General features: G+C 38.0%; 1 long non-coding RNA gene across 1 annotated transcript; it reads left to right on the top strand.

Annotated features, from left to right (window-relative positions):
* Positions 1–1730: 1730 nt before the first annotated feature.
* Positions 1731–2252, top strand: LOC122017886. The gene is made up of 3 exons (XR_006121484.1): positions 1731–1769; positions 1835–1900; positions 1982–2252. It is a non-coding gene; the product is annotated as an uncharacterized LOC122017886 (long non-coding RNA).
* The last annotated feature ends 13219 nt before the right edge of the window (positions 2253–15471 follow it).

The raw sequence follows: 15471 nt of genomic DNA, 5'->3' as shown, positions 1-15471 counted from the left end.
CTTAAAACATAATATTTCATATCAAATTGTTTCCATATTTGTGATGCTGCTAAATACATTTCTATTACTTACATTTGCATTGCTCGTATGAATTAGCTTATCCACCCAAATCAAAGAATAAAGGAAAACAAATGTCAAACACGATTGTTCTCATGGTGATAATTATTTTTTCTTGTTGAACTCACACAGGATATTACTCTTGGTGTTTCCCTTGGTTCAGCAACCCAGATCTCCATGTTTGTTGTAAGGATTTAATTTGATGTAGCTTTGAAATGAAATGTTGTGTATATGTTAAAGAATAGCTTACAATGTACTAATTTGCCCTTTTAAGGTTCCATTATGTGTTATGGTGGCTTGGATAACGGGAATCAAGATGGATCTTGATCTTAATCTGTTAGAAACTGGCTCATTGATCATGGCAATACTAGTAATAACATTCACGTTACAGGTAACTCATTGGGGTATGCTTGTTAGTTACACTAACTTCTGTTGTTGTTTTTTAGTTATTTTGAAATGCTAGGATTCAACCAAAATTCTTCCTGCAAGACTCAACTAATGGTCCTTTTACAGGATGGAACTTCACATTACTTAAAGCGGCTTATTCCCTTACTATGATACTTGGCAATTGGTGCATGCTTCTTTGTTTTCAAATCCCCACTTGAGTAAGTCTCAAAAAAAATTAAGTCTCCTCCTTAAGTGCATCTTTTTCATCATTATGGTTCAAATTTATGAACTCTGATATAAATTTAACTGACGAATACATGAAGGCATCAGCCAACAAGTTCCATAACCAGAACAGCTGTAGTGATTATGGCCTAGCTAATAGCTAGTAAAAAATAATAAAATATTCTTCATAATTACCCATTAATTTCCTACTTGTTGGCTTTACTCTTGAATTCAGCACGTACTTGCTTGCAGAGTAGGAGCTGGCGAATTGCTGCTTCAACCAAACCATATTCCCCTGAACAAATTGAGTCTTACAATAACTTTTTTACATATACTTTTAATTTGAGTTTTGCTTAGTTGCTTTCGTTTACCTCATGACAGGTGATGCTGAGACGGTTTTGTCCTCGTAAGACTACTCTATTGTTTGTTATACGAGATAAAACAAGGGTGAATATTTTCATATGTGCATTTTTCAGCTTCCGTATTGGAGACTCCTAATCTAATGAAAATGAGTATTCATGTGCATTTTTAAAACAATGATTTTTAAAAACGAAAGCAACATATGGTATAGGTCACAAATATTTTCACTTGTGACGGGTTGAAATGATATCAGCTGGTTCTAACAGTTATACTGATCCATAAAATTGGTATAGTTAGCACAATTTGGTTTATGCCAATGTTAGTTCAGATCTTATTATAGGTTTGTAAAGGTTATATGAAAATGATTCACATGGTATAGGCCATCAACTAGCTGGTAAAATCAGTCTTGTTCAAAGTTTTGGACCATGGTCACTCTGACTTGTTATGCCCAAAGAGAGTAGCACAAACAACACCACTAAATTAGAAGTTGAAGCTTAACTAAATATACCAAACTTGATTTCCTCTTGTTAGAGTCAAGTTTATTATGTTCTAGTGTACAATTTTGTTCATACTACTGTGGCTTTAGTTTTGCTGATAGTTTCATGCTATGTGATGGCCTTATTTCAGTCACAATTGAATGAGGCTATTTTAAGAGAGGATTATGGAGAAGCTGCAAAGCTGAAGTTGGCCATAACTGGTGCTACAAAAAGGATATTGTTGGAGCAACATTGACTATTATGAATGTATGAAACTTGTCTTATACACTTATTGTATTTAATTTATATTCTAAGCACTCTTGTTGCCACAGAGAGCTATAGAGGAAGAGCGATACATCGATGCAACTTTCATTCGTGATCATGTTGGGGCAGGACTGGTCAGTTTATTGGAATTAACTTGTTGCCAATTCTTACATCATCTCCATTAAGCTATGCTTGTCCCAATTTTTTGGTTTCAGCTACATGAAGCTATTCACTCCATTGAGCTTTATTCATTTTGCTATATGCAAGGCTATAACAGTGGTTGCCAATTCTTATATATTGATTGAAAAAAATTCTTCAAATGTTGAACGCATACAGAAACTTAAAGCAATGTTCAGAAAGGGTGCATGCGACTTAAATACTGATGAAAAAGGTAGTTGCTCAGTATACTGCTTTGTGGTTTTTATGCAAACTGCACATCCTCAAGCTTTGAGATCTTACTAGAGTGTTGCTGCTGTAATGTTGAGACATAAGGTACATGACTTCCTCTATGATTCCTTCTTTCTGTTGCTGCTGTTAGCTATTCTATCTGCTTTCACATAATACATGGTTTAAGATATAATGTCAAGTTTATATATTCATCAACTTTTTTCATGCTCACTTGCTTGACTACTCATGAAAATGTGAAGCGACAACGTTTCTCGTGCTTATTTGGCCATTCTTTTACTTAAACATTTCAGAAGGTCCAGATTTATGTACGTACTTCACAATTTGGTTTCTACTGTACAAAAGATGCAAAGCTGCAAGAAGTTTATAATTATTTATACATGTTGATAAGTTTTCTACTTTTGGAGCTTGTTTGTTTCAATTATCAATTTAGTTTGTAGTGGTTTATTAGATTTATTCGTTTCAATTATCAGTTTGCAATGATTATCAGTTTATACATGCATGTTTATACTTTTTTCTATGGCTTTAACTATATTTTATTTTCAGAAAAGGGAGAAATCTGGGTTTGCAAGCTAAGTCTATGAAATTCTGTATGCAAAAAACGGACCAGTACGTGAAGATTGTTGTGGTCTGACAAACTTAATTTTATGGTCTTATCTTTTGTGGTTATGGTCTGATAAACTACTTGTGGTCATGTTTGGATAGCTTGTAGTAATTGTAGAAGTTTATAAATTTAAGTGAATGTACATATATGTTGTACCAGTCTTTGATTGAGACGAGATGTATAAAAGACAACTGAATGTATATATGTTGAAAACAGTTTTTGTGAATGTATATATGTTGTACCAGTTTGTGTGCAAAAGAATTATAATGTTTTATCTATTCGCGATGCATTTTCTAATCAACATAGACAACGATTTTTTAACCGTTGTGAAAAGTATTCAAAGACAATGATTTTAAACTAAATTTTGAAGAAAGACAACAGTGTATTTGTTGTCAAAAGCATATCTGCGATCAAATTTTTGCAAAACTGGCAATTACAACGGTTTTATACTGTTGCAGAACTGTTGTCTTTGGTATTAAAAGACAACACTTTAAATCCGTTGCATGACTGTTGTCTAATGTGGTCAAAGACAACGGTTTCAAACCGTTGTCTTTTACCGCACATTTAACAACAGTGTCAGTTACAACGGGTTTAAAGGGCCTATGACAACGGTTTTTAACCGTTGTCTTTTAATGTTTTTGTTGTAGTGATAATATAGTGTGGATAATTTTCATTTAATAACCTGCTAGGTTAGATCAGACATAATGTTCAATTTTTATTGAACATTTAACTTAGTGAACCAAAAAAAATCTAAATTTTTTATATATATATTGAACTTGTAGTATCTATCAACCTAAATCACCAAAAACCTAGATTTCAGATCAGACAAATAACAAATAATACTATCTTTCAAGCTCTCTAACAAAGATAATAAACTCTAAAATTAATATAAATATAAATATACCAATACTAAAATCGTCAAATGCATATATCATGTTATACATTAAAATATTAACTTAATCTACATCTAAATTCAACCATGTGAAATAACACATATTAACTATTTATTAAATTATATTTGAAGAAGAGTAGTTTAGTCCGAGAAAAATAACAAATACAGTATACTAAAAAATAAATAAAATAGTAAAACGTAATCACAAACAAACATAACAAAATAATATGTTGTGAATCGAATTTGTAGCCACGAGCTTACGACAGGACGAACTCGATTTAGTGACCTACTGAACTTGAGGCCAGCTGCGCTGCCAACTAGCAACTGACTAAGTAGTCAGCTGCGAGCTAACGGCCAATCACGCTACCAGTGGCCACCGTCAACCAGCGGCTGCCAGCACTAAGATTATCATTGTATTTATTATATTTACATAAGAACCTCCACTCCACGGTAAAAGGAGTATTTCTGTCAAATGTTTATATCACACCATCATATTCTAGTATTTAAATAGTATAAATTCTATAATTAAATATTTCACTAATTTTAGTGTTTTATTAAGTCTCCTTACGTAACTAACTCTCAATTAATTCGATAAAATTTTATAAAAAAAAATTATATTAATATTTTTTCCATATTAAAAATATTTTTAAAATTTATTAATAATTTCCACAAACGTATTAATTAGAGATATAAAGTTCATTTTCTCTGATTCTCTTTTAATTCTACATCTTAAATTGACAATACTATAATTAGAAAAATTTCTATAAATAACTAATGTAGGCAATAGAAAGTATGTTTTTTCAACATTTTGACTAAGATCAAGTATAATATTAAATTAATTTTTTATAAGAGGAGTTAGCTATTAAATTAATTTTTTATAAAGGAGAGTTCCTTTCAGACAAGCAAGATGAATCGATTCCTCACACTCATCCGAAATTCAACGATATAGAACAAAATGATGAACGCGTTGAGTTGAATATATACTTCCCAACCCAATCCAGTAGAACAGACACTACAAAGAAACACAAATTTGGGGACAAGAGTTTGGAACGAAAAAAATTCGTCCCAAAATTGGGACAACTTTACCAACGAAAATAAATTTCGACCCAAATAACCAACAAATTTTGCAACAAAAAAATTTCGTTTCAAGTTTGCAACAGGAAAAAAATTCGTTGCTAAATTCGTCCCGAAATCTGGAACGAATCCAGAATTCGTCCCAAATTTAGGGACAAATCCTGGATTCGTCCCAAATTCTGGGACGAATCCAGAATTCATCCCAAAAATGAAATTATTTTTTAAAAAAAAGACAATCAAACACTGAAGGCTTATATCTTAACCTAGAGACATCGAAATTTCATGAAACAAGTTTCTATGTGTTCATATCGTTGTCTTGTTTCATCAAATTCCAATGTCTATAGCTATGTAAAAGAAATAAAAAAAAATACCAATTAAGATTTTCAAAATTAATTGTACACATCTGAATTTAGAACTATCAAACCATAAATCAACTTTTTTTCATGATATGCATATTTTCCGTATTAAAAGGCAATCTAATTGAAACAAAGCCAAGTCCTTACATCTCTCTTGTCCTCTCAAAAAAAGACATATATATCAACTAAGATTTATAAAATCCATACACTTGAAACAAAAATCCACATGTTAACTATGCTTTTAAGATTGTTACATGTATGTTTAAACCACATAAGCATGACTATTATTTTATGCATCAGTGAGTTTTCAAGAATCATCCAGAACAGAAAATAAGCAAAAGCGTGCAAGGTTAAAAAAATTCTAAATCTAAAAAAATACCACTAGACATTATCAAAGTTGGTACCAAAGATGTTGGCATTCCTAGTGAAAATATTATTGAACTGATCCAACCCACTTTATTATCTAATGGTGCAATTACAATTTATAGAATAAAGAACGCCACCATAAAATAAATAACTTTTGCATAGAGGAAAAATGGATAGAAAACTATATATTTTTTAATTATTCTTTTTATGGCATATTCAAATATATAAAAGTTTTGAATTTGTTCTATGTACAGTCTCAAAACTATATAGATACATAAAAGTTCTATATTTCATCTAGAATTATATCACACCATTCTAAAATTCTTTACTAGATAACGATGCATATCTCCTCCTACCTTAATATTTTGCAAAGAGTTGTTAAAGATGTGCTAAAGCTAGTTAACACAATGAAAGGAACAATTATTTTAAACATTCTTTAGTTTAGATTAAACACCAAAACACAACCAAACCAAGGACAAAACTATAAATTCAGTAAATTAAAATGAAAAACAAAGTGAGAAAATTTGAACCCTAATACCATACTACACAATATATATATCTCTCTCTCTATATGATCTGCCAATTATATCAGGTTGCATCATAGTTACGATACTTATACTTAGCTTCAAGATAATTCTTATAATTTTATTTACCGTTGTTATTGTTGGAACCCCAAGGTTGTTTTAGTGTGATCAACAAGTTAAGTTAGGTCCTGCGTTTGTTTAACCCTTGTGTCTAAGTGTGCAGGAGCTTAGGAACACAGGAACTCGAGCGGAAGATGCAGCTAGCGAGAAGGACGGCACGCGGTGCGTCCGAGGGACGAGGCGCTGCGGAAGAGTACCCCGGTGGACGAGAAGGAAGCGTGCAGTGGTTCCGAGGGACGAAAGCCGGAGCGGAAGATTGCTCGGGGAGCAAGAGACGCAGCTAGCGAGAAGGTCGGCACGCGGTGCGACCGAGGGACGAAGACTGCGGATGAGTACGCTGGTGGACGAGAAGGAAACACGCAGCGATTCTGAAGGACGAGAAGCCGGAGCGGAAGGCTGCTCGAGAAGACCGGAAGTTGGGTTCGGGTGAGCCCTTTTCCGGATGGCAGAGATCACCCAAGCGAGCGGATCCGGAGGAGAAGAACCGGACCGAGGCGGAACTGAACCAGAGAAGAAGTCCCGAACGAAAAAGTCAACAACTTTTGACTTTGGGCTCCGGGGCGCCCGGAGCCCTCTGGGGCGCCCTGAGCAGTAAAATTGACCAGATCTGAACGTTGGGGGATAAGTTTTATCCCCCCAGGGCGCCCGGAACCCTTCCAGGCACCCCGACCAAGGCTATAAATATAGCCTTGGTCCAGAAGCTTTTCAATGAACTCACTTATTGTAAATCCAGTGCTTGCACGCTCTCTTTTAGTCTAAGCTTCTGTTTTCTGCGCTACATTGTTGTACGAGGCTTCTCCGCCTGAAGGAGATTTTTATTGAGCTTAATCTTCCTTGGATTAACAACCACATTGGTTGTAACCAAGTAAATACTTTTGCCTCGCTTTTTCTTTATGCTTTTAATTTACTGCTTAGTTTATTTATGCAAGTGTTAGCTTAAAGAGTTCGAGGAGGGTTTGTTTTTCTTTTTGTGTTAGCAGGATATCCAACAACCCTCTCCTAGCCGGCCCAACGGTCCTACAAGTGGTATCAGAGCTGAGACGCCTCAGAAGGACTTGCTGGTGCAACATCCCTCAGGTCAAGGTTGACCTGGTTGACCAAGCTGAGTCTTGGTTTGAGTTTAGATGTTTGACAATAAGAAATTGATTGAAGAAGAGTCAAGAAGGTCAAGGTTGACCGGATACTTGACTGGGAAGTCCTAACTAGGATGTTAGGTAGAATGGAAGTCCTGGTGAGTGAAGCCAGGCAGAAGGAAAGTCCTAGTGAGTGAAGCTAGGCAGATTGAAAACCCTAGTGAGTGAAGCTAGGTGAAAGTCCTGGTGAGTGAAGCCAGGTGAAAGCCCTAGTGAGTGAAGCTAGGCAGATGGAAAACCCTAGTGAGTGAAGCTAGGTGAAAGTCCTGGTGAGTGAAGCCAGGCAAGGGAAAATCCAGATGGATCAAGGATGATCGGACATCTGGTGTTGGGAAGTCCAAGTAGGTCAAAGGATTGACTGGATACTTGGCACGAGGAAATCTGAGGAAGTCAAAGGATTGACCAGACATCTGATGGAAGTCCAAGTAGGTCAAGGGAGTGACCAGATACTTGGCATGAATAGAAAAGTCCAAGTGGGTCAAAGGGATTGACCAGACACTTGGTGGGAAGTCCTAGCAGGTCAAAGGAGTGACCAGATGCTAGGCATGATGTACCAACAGGTCAAGGTTGACCGGATGTTGGTTTGAGAGGCTTGGAACTTGGTTTTGGGCAAAACCAAGTGTTGGATCGATCAGTGGATCGATCCAGGAGCTGGATCGATCCATGGATCGATCCAGGATTCTCCCAATCGAACAGAGAGCCTCTGGATCGATCCGTGGATCGATCCGGATCGATCCGGCATTTTCCAGAGCACAGAGGCACTCTGGATCGATCCGTGGATCGATCCAAAGCCTCCCGATCGATTGGGAATAATCGAATCGATCGGGATCCGACCGCTGCGTCGATAAAAGCCGCAGCGACGATTCCTTCGGCATCTCTTCACCGATTCACTCCAGATCTCTCGCCAGCTCCTCCACAGCACTCACAAAGCTCAGATCGCCAGTTCTTGAAGGATCTTGGAAGTTCTCCAAGTCAAGAGGCGGATCAAAGTCAAGAAGAGAAGCTAGGGTTAGGGTTTATACTCATTGTAAGCTTGTAAGCTTGTATTTCTTGTATCCTTTCCCTCTCTTCTTGTATTGAGTCTTGTAGGGCTTCTCCGCCCTTGGTAGTTACCATAAAGGAGAGTTTTATTAGTGGAGGGTGTGTGTGTTGGTGTGGATCCTTGGATTAGTCTCCTCTTGTGAGGTGGATACCAAGTAAACCAACCGTGTTAGCGTTGTGTGATTGTTTCTTTGTATTTCCGCTACACATCTTTGAAGAAACAAGCAACGCCAAGCAACGTCGAGCACCGAGCGAACGCGACGAGCTATTCACCCCCCCTCTAGCTACTTTTGGTCCTAACAAGTGGTATCAGAGCGAGGTCGCTCTTCACCGGAATCATCGCCGGAAGGGGCAAACAAAACAAGCAAAGCTAGAGGGTGAAGAAGTTGAAGCAAATTCATCAAAAGTCAAAGATTTCAAGAAGCTCAACTTCAAGATGCAATTCCAAGATGGACTTGGTTTTGACACAAGGGTGGCTCCACCGTACACATCCACAAGCTTCGATTCTTGGAAATCAAGAATTGAAAATTTTCTTATGATGGAGATAGAGCAATGGTTTGCTCTAATGGAATGCTTCAAAGCTCCAACAAACTCCAAGGGCAAGCTTCTCAAGAAAAGCAAATGGAAATTGGAGCAAATTCAAAGGAGCAAGGCAAATGATAAAGTGACCAAGCTTTTGGTCAACTTATTGCCTAGCCACATTTTGGCTCAAATCGGAGAATTCAACGATGCCAAGGAGCTTTGGAGCAAATTGGCAACAATCCATGAAGAACCCTCCACTGTACCGAATCAAGAGGAATCCAAAGAGGGCGACTCATTGGAGCAAGATCAAGAGGAGGACTCCGAAGTTGAGAGATGCTCAACTTCCGAAGAAGAGGAAGTCCAAGAAGCTTCATCCTCAAAGGAGTGCAATCAAAAGAGCAAGGAAGGAGCATATTCCTTGTTTCATGTACAAGAGGATGAAGAAGAAGGTGAAGCCTCCACCTCTAGGATTGAGGGGGAGCAATCTTCATTGACACCGGAGCAAGAGCAAGAAGAATCCTCCACATCCGGGTCAAGAGAAGATGAGGATGAAGAAGCTTCCACCTCCGCAAGTCAAGCAAAATCGAATGGAGGAATATCTTCGGATCAAGAGGAAGCTTCTACCTCCGGATCAAAAGGAGAAGATGCCACCCCTACAAGCAAAGGTATAAACACTTCAATTAATAATAAAAATCATATCATATGCTTTGAATGTAGGGAACATGGGCATTACAAAAGTAAATGCCCTAAATTGGCCAAGAAGAAGGGCCAAGTGGCACAAAATGGCAAGGTGAAGCCCAAGGAGACCATCCCCAATACAAAGAAGAGCAAGGATCATATTATATGCTTCTCTTGCAATCAAAAGGGGCATTACCGAAGTCAATGCCCCAAGGGGAAGAAAATGGTCAAGGCTCAAGGAGGAAGCTCAATTCAAGGGGGAGCCTCCAAGGTAAAAAGAAAGGTAACTTTTATTGAGCCTACCCCTTTACATTATGGTAAAAAGCATGATAGTTCTAATTTTTATCATTTTAATGCAATTTACCATAAGAATAGAAAGCATGAGGGCTTTAAGGAAAAGCATGTGGCCCTACATGCCAAAACTACCCAACCTAAGGTTAGGAAGGTAGATAGACACTTGGGCGGGAATACTAAGGATTCTAGTTACAAGCCTAGAAACAGAAATGCTCATGGATCAAATGGAAAAACAAAAACTAAGGACTTAGTGATGGAAAATCAAGTCTTGAGGTCAAGACTTGACAAATTAGAAAAGACCCTAAAACGAATGGAAAATATCCTAAAAGGGCAAAATGAGCAATACCTAGGGCTAGGAAAATCAAAGTCATCAAATGGCCATAGAGGTTTGGGATACAAACCAAAGGCTAAGAAGGATGTGCCCTCTTACCATAGAGTTTCATATAGTTATGGAACAAACCCTAGGTCTAGTGGTCAAGCCAAGAATACTAGGGAAGTCATCCCTAAGAGCATTTTTGCAATAAATGTGACTAAGACTTCTAAGAAGTCTAAGAAAGTCACTAACAAGGTCACAAGGGAGGCTATCCCTAGAGTTGACCTAGAAAATGTGACCAAGGCTTCTAAGAAGCCCAACAAGGTCACTAGGAAGGTAACTAGGGAAGTTATCCCTAGTGAGTACCTAGAGCATCCAAGGAGCATCAATAGGTGTTGGGTTCCTAGGAGCATTTTCTCTACCCCATAAATGGGTTAGAGAGTGTCAACTCCGATTAGAAGGGTAGTTAACCCAACTTTGAGGAAATTGACACTCAAGGAGCATTTTCAAGGTTTTGGTAACCTTTGAAAATGAAATGAAATTATTATTTACTCCTTGAAAGAGTAAAATGTGCCTAATGGTGGAAGAATTGATCTTAATCTTAAATGACACATATTGGGAAATTCATAAGAACTACCAAGTTGGGATTTTGGTATGTTCTTAGGAAATTTAAGGCGATCCGGGCCTAAATTTAAAGGTGCTACTCTTGTGGAAAAATGAAATATGCCAACATTTGAGGATATGCTTATTTTCAATTGGCATACATTAATCAAGGGAATTAGAAATGCCAATTTAGGCTTTAGCATTTTCTTGAAGCACTTTAGGGCAATCTAGGTTTAAGTTGTAAGTTTAGCTAAGATTTTAAGGATACTTAGATAGTTAATCTAGGTATATTTTATTTATGCTAAATCTTGCCATGATTGTTTGCCCATCATATGCCATGGCATCATGTCTATTTTTGCATTCATGTTTCATTATGAAAAATCCAAAAATACCATGTCATGACATTCATACATCATGTAGTTATGGGAATCTTTCTTTTGAAAGTTATTTTATTTTGATGTATGCCATAACATTATCATGCATGAGTTTAATTCCTTGTAATTAAGGACAAATGGCATTTAACAATACTTATTAACAAGTGACATCCTAGGTGGATGTCTGATATCTCTAAAATACCTAGATAGATATGCATGATCCCAAGATTAGGGCAAAACCAAAATCTACATCTCACAAAGACTATAAGGTGACTTGTATGTGTTTTAGTGCACATTAGATACAAGTGAGATGTTAGGATGATGAACAAAGCTCAAGATGTTGATTCAGTGCATTCTTTTGAGTTTTTAGGTTCATCAAAACACATAGTTATGTGTTTTCCCATCATTGGGAAAGCTAATGTACAAGTCATGTGCATTATGCCCAAGGAACATGATGGGATATTGGTTTTTGAAAATGTTTTAAAAATGCTTTTGGAAAACCATGGTGAAGGCTATCTTTTGATATGCTAAAGTTTTAGCAAGTTTTCAAGCTTGTGTCAATCTTTGAAAATATGATGTATTTTCATAGAAAACTATTTTTCCATGATTAAGTATACCCTAAATAATGTCTACACGAAATTTCATGATTTTTTGGATTTTTGTAGAATTTTCTAGGGGTTTCTGAAGTTGACTGAAATGGAATTTCAGCAACTATCAGAGCTCCGATCGATCCATGGATCGATTGGAGTGCCTGAATCGATCCGTGGATCGATTCAAAAGGCAAGTATCCCGCGAGCAGAAGCTCGCTGGATCGATCAGCCGATCGATCCAGGTAGTCTGAATCGATCAGTGGATCGATTCAGAAAGGTTCAATCGATTGGACCCCAACTTCAATCGATCCAAGTTGCTGATTTTGGCTGGGAAGGCCTGATTTCAGCATCTTTGAACCTCTTTGAGTCTAGGTAACCATTCCAAACCCCTAAAATACATTTGTATACATACAAAGGGTGTTTTCATGTGAAAACAAGGATGGATTGGTTAAGGAAGGCTTCATTGAAGTTTAGGTTGAGGTTTGTTTCAAATTTTGAGTATTTGAACCTCAAAACTTCTAAATTTGGGTTTCCTAAAGGTTTAGGGATTCCAAGTCATTGTTGGTGCAATGACAGAAGTTACCACCATGTCTTTAGGGGGAGGGACTCTTTAAAGACATAAAAAATTATTTTTCATGAACCTTGAAAGGTGGTTAACCTTCTTTAAAGAAAATACTCATGTATGAGCTTTTGAACTTGAAATGGAGAGTGGATATCCTCATTATTTCAAGTGGGAACTCAAGTGGTTAGAAAATGCTCAAGGTTGGGTATTTGTCTACATTGAGGGAGAAGTTAAGGATAAATGAAGGGTATGGGACCTTCATTATCGTGTTGATCACAACGAGTGATGTTGTGAACAACGATGAGCAACTCTTCAGGGGGAGAGTCGTCAACAAATGGATTTGTTGATGTGTACCTAAAATTGGGGCATGGGTTGATGTGTGACCAAAGATGGGTTGATGTGTGCCAATAGGGGGAGAATGAAAGGACCTGTGAATGGGTGTAAGTTAGGCTTTCATTACCTAGAGGGAGTGTGCCCTCTTAGGGGGAGAATGAAGAGCTTAATTTATGTGTTCATTACCTAGTGGCATGAAGATTGAGGCTATAGGATTAGCCTAACTTACATGTGGTATTGTAAGTGTTATTGTGGTATTGTCAAACATCAAAAAGGGGGAGATTGTTGGTGCAACATCCCTCAGGTCAAGGTTGACCTGGTTGACCAAGCTGAGTCTTGGTTTGAGTTTAGATGTTTGACAATAAGAAATTGATTGAAGAAGAGTCAAGAAGGTCAAGGTTGACCGGATACTTGACTGAGAAGTCCTAACTGGGATGTTAGGTAGAATGGAAGTCCTGGTGAGTGAAGCCTGGCAGAAGGAAAGTCCTAGTGAGTGAAGCTAGGCAGATTGAAAACCCTAGTGAGTGAAGCTAGGTGAAAGTCCTGGTGAGTGAAGCCAGGTGAAAGCCCTAGTGAGTGAAGCTAGGTAGATGGAAAACCCTAGTGAGTGAAGCTAGGTGAAAGTCCTGGTGAGTGAAGCCAGGCAAGGGAAAATCCAGATGGATCAAGGATGATCGGACATCTGGTGTTGGGAAGTCCAAGTAGGTCAAAGGATTGACTGGATACTTGGCACGAGGAAATACAGATAGGTCAAAGGGATTGACCAGACATCTGATGGAAGTCCAAGTAGGTCAAGGGAGTGACCAGATACTTGGCATGAATAGAAAAGTCCAAGTGGGTCAAAGGGATTGACCAGACACTTGGTGGGAAGTCCTAGCAGGTCAAAGGAGTGACCAGATGCTAGGCATGATGTACCAACAGGTCAAGGTTGACCGGATGTTGGTTTGAGAGGCTTGGAACTTGGTTTTGGGCAAAAACCAAGTGTTGGATCGATCAGTGGATCGATCCAGGAGCTGGATCGATCAATGGATCGATCCAGGCCTTTTCTAGCGAACAGAGAGCCTCTAGATCGATCCGTGGATCGATCCAGATGTCCCAATCGATCAGTGAATCGATTGGGACGCTGCTGCTTCGCGCGATAAGCGCTGGATCGATCTGTGGATCGATCCAGGCATTTTTCCAGAGCACAGAGGTGCTCTGGATCGATCCGTGGATCGATCCAAAGCCTCCCCGATCGATTGGGAATAATCGAATCGATCGGGATCCGACCGTTGGCGTCAATAAAAGCCGCAGGCGCACGATTCCATCGGCATCTCTTCACCGATTCACTCCAGATCTCTCGCCAGCTCCTCCACAGCACTCACAAAGCTCAGATCGCCAGTTCTTGAAGGATCTTGGAAGTTCTCCAAGTCAAGAGGCGGATCAAAGCCAAGAAGAGAAGCTAGGGTTAGGGTTTATACTCATTGTAAGCTTGTAAGATTGTATTTCTTGTATCCTTTCCCTCTCTTCTTGTATTGAGTCTTATAGGGCTTCTCCGCCCTTGGTAGTTACCATAAAGGAGAGTTTTATTAGTGGAGGGTGTGTGTGTTGGTGTGGATCCTTGGATTAGTCACCTCTTGTGAGGTGGATACCAAGTAAACCAACCGTGTTAGCGTTGTGTGATTGTTTCTTTGTATTTCCGCTGCACATCTTTGAAGAAACAATCAACGCCAAGCAACGTCGAGCACCGAGCGAACGCGACGAGCTATTCACCCCCCCCTCTAGCTACTTTTGGTCCTAACAGGACTAACCACCGTCTGAAGTAACAAAACAATGGTCGGAGCTAGCGACTACCCACCAACATTCGAGGGGGAGCTTGCTTCTTGGAAGCAACAAATGACAGTATTTCTTAACTCTGATATTGGTATTTCTCTAATAATGAAAATAGGTTATGAAGCACCAAAGACAACGAATGGAGAAGAACTCGATCTACGCCTATGGAACAAGAAGCAACGTGACGAGTCAATGGCAAACGGTCGAGCAGAGTTTCACATTTTAACAGCAATACCAAACGAAGACTTTGATAGAGTTGGCGAATACAACAGCGCAAAAGAACTTTGGGAAAAGTTCTTAAAACTCTACGAAGAACCGATTGAAGTCGTCCCCTCAATAGACATCGAGCCGTCATCAGAAGAATCCAAGACGGAAGAAATTACTGAGATAGCCCCAACAGCCGAAGTACATCCCGAGATCAATGAAGGGGGAGAATCTTCGGAAGAAGTTAATTCAACAGGGGGAGAACCAACGGCCAACGAGGTAAGTAAGGTATGGTCTCTACCTTCTGAACAACCGGTTAATTCAATAGAAAAATTGCCTGAAGATTTTTGTGATTTAAAAATTGAATTACCGAAAAAAAATTTTGAATTAGAAAATCAATTGTCAAATTTGTCTTGCAAATTAGAAATATTATCAAAAGAAATTTGCAAATTTAAAAATATTTTGACAAAAGAATTATGCAAATTAGAAGAATTTTTCGAATTACAAATTACTCTCTCGAAAGAATTTTGCGATTTAGAAATTGAGTCACCAAAAAGGTATTTCGGATTAAGAAATCTATTGTTAATAGATTCCTGTAAATTAGAATTTTTGTTGTTAAAAAATTCTTGCAAATTACAAAATATTCTTTCGAACGAATTTTGCACATTTACGAAAGAATTTTTTATATTGTCGAAAAATTTTATCAAGTTAGAATCTATGCTATTTGAATATTTTTGTGAAGTTGCAATTCAAAAAATAATAGAAATTAACATGATACAAATTATTGCATGTTTAATATCTGTGGCTTTAAATTTGAAAAAGTGTAATTTGAGAAGTTATGAAAAATTGAAATGGAAATTTAAAACTTGCTGATATAAGTATCAGTATAAAATAAATAAATAAAT

The sequence above is a fragment of the Zingiber officinale genome, chromosome 8B (genome assembly GCF_018446385.1).
Source record: "Zingiber officinale cultivar Zhangliang chromosome 8B, Zo_v1.1, whole genome shotgun sequence".
NCBI classification, from domain to species: Eukaryota; Viridiplantae; Streptophyta; class Magnoliopsida; order Zingiberales; family Zingiberaceae; genus Zingiber; species Zingiber officinale.
This window is presented reverse-complemented; position numbering and strand designations above follow the sequence as displayed.